The sequence below is a fragment of the Mya arenaria genome, chromosome 8 (genome assembly GCF_026914265.1).
Source record: "Mya arenaria isolate MELC-2E11 chromosome 8, ASM2691426v1".
Taxonomy (NCBI): Eukaryota; Metazoa; Mollusca; class Bivalvia; order Myida; family Myidae; genus Mya; species Mya arenaria.
Window position 1 is genome coordinate 50,185,338 of NC_069129.1, and position 6,000 is coordinate 50,191,337.

Below are 6,000 nucleotides of genomic sequence, written 5' to 3' on the forward strand. Positions count from 1 at the left end.
ATTCAGAGTGAATAACATTTATATGCCAGAAAAAGAGAAAAACAACATTTTTACACTGGCTGAAATTAATTAATATAATTTGATCATTTTCATTCCGGCTTGAAAAGGTCAAAATTCGGATATGATGCTGGTTACATGCCCATAAATTTATGGGTCGTTAGATAGGGTTTCTGTTCAATATGGCATGTAAAATTATTGTCAAATGGGCATGTTCGCTGTAATAAGGAAAAAGAACTTATGCATCGTTTGGTGGTAAACAAAATCTAGTGGTGAAACTAGCAAATGCCATATTTTCGGACTAAAATCATTCGGATACCGCATTTCTTTCGCAAGATTTTGATTTTGTAATTAATCAAAGTTGCTTATAATAATCCTCGTTTGTAAAAGAAAATTACATTGAACTCATATCATATTCAGTCATAAGTGGGCAATTGTATCACAAGGGAATATACTTTTCTTATAATTTAGAAACAATAAGAAAAGACATAACCATTACTCTACTGCCTCATTCTCTGTTATCAACTTGATCACAACTGACTACTGTCGTTGAAAATTGCATGTTTGTGTACAATATCATATGTATAACTACGCCATCAACGATGTTTGTATATGTTTAAAATGCAAAAACATCTGTAATTTTGCAGACAGAAAATGTATGAATCCATTTATTTTGTGGATTTTATTATACAAAATATGAAAAATAATATATTTGGAAACATGTAGTTTCAATAAGCGCTGGAATGATTCTATTTTGCCAATGTAAAAAGAAGAAACGTTCAGATTGGTTTACAGAGGAAATATGAGAGACATTTATAGTAAATACACATATTCTTATCCGTTGAACCTCCAAACAGAACATAGATACCATTTTATCAAAAGGAAAATCAATAGAAGCATCTGTTAAATATATGGTATCATCTCCATAATAAGAGCAATACTCACTTACCAAAATGAAAGTAATAAGTCCAATTGTCTTCTTTTTTTAAATCACTGTTAATAGTTAAGCATTAATTTGTTCCCTTTTTTAAACATATAAGTCTATTAACCTTTCGAAACTAAAACGTGAAAAAATGATAAAAAAAACCCCACTCAATTGATCAGTAACGGTAGATATATACAACTCCTTATCTTAAAAAGTAGTTGTTGACATTTAGTTTTCTCCTAAATGAAATGCTGGTGAACACTAAACATACAGCAAATTTACCTGATACAGCCAAATCAAACATAAATTTAATATTTGTCTTTTGTTTTCTGACTACAGGAATCTCAATCTCCTGAATCCTTGCAACCGATGACAGGATTTGATTTTCGCACATGCGCGTGGTTGTAAAGCAAAAACTGATGATTTTGTCATTAGAATTAAGTTTAATGGTAACCTGTCTCACACGTGTTTTCCGTGTATCCCTGCATACATTGGCAGTAGAAGGTGCTACCGCCCTAACAACATTACGCGTGCCTACACGGGTTCGGCTTACATAGATCCGGTAATATTGCAGCTTTAGCATTAATGAATATGTGTGCAAAAACGTTATGATGTACACAATGAAAAAACACATATAATAATCTGAATGAAAGCAATTGTATTTGAAACTTTAATCTTGTTGATTATATTCGTAAGATCATTTGAATCCGAAAACATAACTATTCCATATGTAAATATGTGGATAACATACTTTACCTCGGACGTGAATACCTGCAAAATGCTTTTAAGGAGCGTCCACACATGATTTATCCAGAGAAAACGTGTATTTTCAATGTAAATGCATTACAAACCGTAACATTATGTTGTATTCATACGAGATTTCCGTATTTAACAATTCATATAGTGTGACATCATACATATCAACAAAATATTCATCAAATTATGGCTACATCAACATCGCAATTAGAGAATGTAAACTAAAGATAGTTATTATTTTCAGATATGAGTTCAATCAGTTATATGTTCGTTAAAATTTATTTCACATCAAATGCACTGAAGTTACTTGGCAAATAGTGTAAAAAGCACTTAGAAAGGACCTTGTAAACAACACATTCGATAAGAAATTAGAAAAAGGTTGAGATATATTTATATCAGTATAAAGGAGCGTTTGTGGAATTTATTACCAGTCCCTCAGTTCATGTTGAGATTTAAGGTGTTATTACTGCTTGTAATAATTTTGTATATGCAGCTATTGTGTCCTGAGGTAGGGCGATCATATGAACAAGGCAATGCTAAACCTGAGGAATTACAATTAACATCCGTTGGTATGCAGTTCATTAGTTTTTGTCTTTCAATCAGTTACTTGCAAATTTATTATAAATAAAACATGGAATATAATAACTATCTTACCGTTACCGCTGCTTGAGACGCCGCCTGAAAAAGAAGATCAATAAATTAGGCCACATCGTACAGCTACCAATATTAATCAGAAGTATGCTCATGTTTCGTAATACGTCTTACAATTAAACTTGTCTTCATGTAGCGTGTACACGTATTTAAGGTATCCGACCAACAAATATGTTTAGAAATACGTCTTACAATTAAACTGGTCTACATGTATCATGTACACATGTTTAAGGTATCCGACCAACAAAAATGTTTAGAAATACGTCTTACAATAAGACTGGTCTACATGTATCATGTACATATATTTAAGGTATCCGACCAATAAATATGTTTAGAAATACTTCTTACAATTAAACTGGTCTACATGTATCATGTACACATGTTTAAGGTATCCGACCAACAAATATGTTTAGAAATACGTCTTACAATCAAACTGGTCTACATGTATCATGTACACATGTTTAAGGTATCCGACCAACAAATATGTTTAGAAATACGTCTTACAATTAAACTGGTCTACATGTATCATGTACACATGTTTAAGGTATCCGACCAACAAATATGTTTAGAAATACGTCTTACAATTAAACTGGTCTACATGTATCATGTACACATGTTTAAGGTATCCGACCAACAAATATGTTTAGAAATACGTCTTACAATTAAACTGGTCTACATGTATCATGTACACATGTTTAAGGTATCCGACCAACAAATATGTTTAGAAATACGTCTTACAATTAAACTGGTCTACATGTATCATGTACACATGTTTAAGGTATCCGACCAACAAATATGTTTAGAAATACGTCTTACAATTAAACTGGTCTACATGTATCATGTACACATGTTTAAGGTATCCGACCAACAAAAATGTTTAGAAATACGTCTTACAATAAGACTGGTCTACATGTATCATGTACATATATTTAAGGTATCCGACCAATGAATATGTTTAGAAATACTTCTTACAATAAGACTGGTCTACATGTATCATGTACACATATTTAAGGTATCCGACAAACAAATATGTGAATATTGGATGCCTGTTGGCATCATAACATTGTTGATTTTATTTTAAAGAGTTTTGTGTGTGGTAAATGAAAATGTTATAAAAGTACTGAAAATAATATATCAAACCAGTTGTCTTGACCTTCATAATTACAAGAGGACATTTTACGTTCAAATTTAGATAAATCAAGAGCAAATATAAAAAAAGAAAACTGTAATAACTTTATGTATCAATTACTTTTGGTAATGTATTTTACATATTTGTACTCAGCTTTCAAATGATACCAACATAATCATCAGACATTAGCATTTCACATTAAGGATAAAGAAGCTATCATAAAACTAGCTTATTTGTGGAATACCTTATTCATATTTAAAAAAGGATTAATCTATTTTTAATTGACAGTCTAGCATTGGCAATATACGAGTGTGTATGAAAATCAGTCTGGCGAGGCTTTTGTGAGTTTTGCTATAAAGTTGTCACAACAATAGCGAATCATACCTCGTTTGTGTACTTATAAGTGTATTAACACGCATACTTTGCAGCTATGTTAAAAACTCGCTAATACTGCATAAGTTCCTCGTGCTACCGTACACGTTACACTAAACTTGTACAATATTCACAAATCTGAAGGACGCAGTGTACACACATTAGCCTACAAGTACAAGTATAGGAAGTGTTTTGCAACAACCCCATTCCATTGGCTCGTTGGGAGCACAAAAGACGGGATAAACGAGTAAATTATTATCTTACTGCAGAAAGCACAGCAGTTGTCTGTGACCCATTCAGAGTATTGCGGGTCAGTGCACACAGACCTGGCGTAACTGTCGCAGTTGCCGACCTTGTCGGTACATGCCCCTCCTGAATAATCACTTAAGTACATGTTATTAAATAACACTATTATACACACACGGACTTTGTGTAACTGGCGCAATCGGCACTCTCTTCAATGCATATCCCGCCTTAACAATCATTTAAGTACATGCTACTAAACAACAACAATACACACACACACACACAGAGATTGTGTAACTGGCGCTATCGGCGATAACTGCAGTGAATTACTGCCTAAACAATATTTTAAGTACATGTTATTAAATAACAATATTCTACACACACTGACTTGGAGTAACTGGTGAAATCGGCGATTTTTTTTCAGTGCATACCCCATCTTAACAATATTTTAAGTGCATGCTATTAAAACACTATTGTACACACACAGACATCGTGTAATTGGCGCAATCGGCAATCTCTTCAGTGCATACTCCGAATAATCAATCTATTAAGTACATATAATTAGATAACAACATTATAAACACAAAGACATGTGCAGTTTGGGATTATTTCAGTGCATATACCTCGTCTATCATTCAAAACAAAAATAAATAAAACAACAAAATCCTAAAATCTGTTACATGTTCTAGACATTAACCATTCAGAGTGAATAACATTTATATGCCAGAAAAAGAGAAAAACAACATTTTTACACTGGCTGAAATTAATTAATATCTTTTGATAATTTTCATTCCGGCTTGAAAAGGTCAAAAATTGGATATAGTGCTGGTTACATGCCCAAAAAATTATGGGTCGTTAGATAGGGTTTCTGTTAAATATGGCATGTAAATTTATTGTCAAATGGGCATGTTCGTTGTAATAAGGAGAAAAGAACTTATGCATCGTTTGGTGGTGAACAAAATCTAGTGGTGAAACTAGAAAATGCCATATTTTCGGACTAAAAACATTCGGATACCGCGTTTTTTTCGCAAGATTTTGATTTTGAAATTAATCAAAGTTACTTATAATAATCCTCGTTTGTAAAAGAAAATTACATTGAACTCATATCATATTCAGTCATAAGTGGGCAATTGTATCACAAGGGAATATACCTTTCTTATAATTTAGAAACAATAAGAAAAGACATAACCATTACTCTACTGCCTCATTCTCTGTTATCAACTAGATCACAACTGACTACTGTCGTTGAAAATTGCATGTTTGTGTACAATATCATATGTATAACTACGCCATCAACGATGTTTGTATATGTTTAAAATGCAAAAACATCTGTAATTTTGCAGACAGAAAATGTATGAATCCATTTATTCTGTGGATTTTATTATACAAAATATGAAAAATAATATGTTTGGAAACATGTAGTTTCAATAAGCGCTGGAATGATTCTATTTTGCCAATGTAAAAAGAAGAAACGTTCAGATTGGTTTACAGAGGAAATATGAGAGACATTTATAGTAAACACACATATTCTTATCCGTTGAACCTCCAAACAGAACATAGATACCATTTTATCAAAAGGAAAATGAATAGAAGCATCTGTTAAATATATGGTATCATCTCCATAATAAGAGCAATACTCACTTATCAAAATGAAAGTAATAAGTCCAATTGTCTTCTTTTTTAAATCACTGTTAATAGTTATGCATTAATTAGTTCCCTTTTTTAAACATATAAGTCTATTAACCTTTCGAAACTAAAACGTGAAAAAATGATAAAAAACCCCACTCAATTGATCAGTAACGGTAGATATATACAACTCCTTATCTTAAAAAGTAGTTGTTGACATTTAGTTTTCTCCTAAATGAAATGCTGGTGAACACTAAACATACAGCAAATTGACCTGATACAGCCAAATCAAACATAA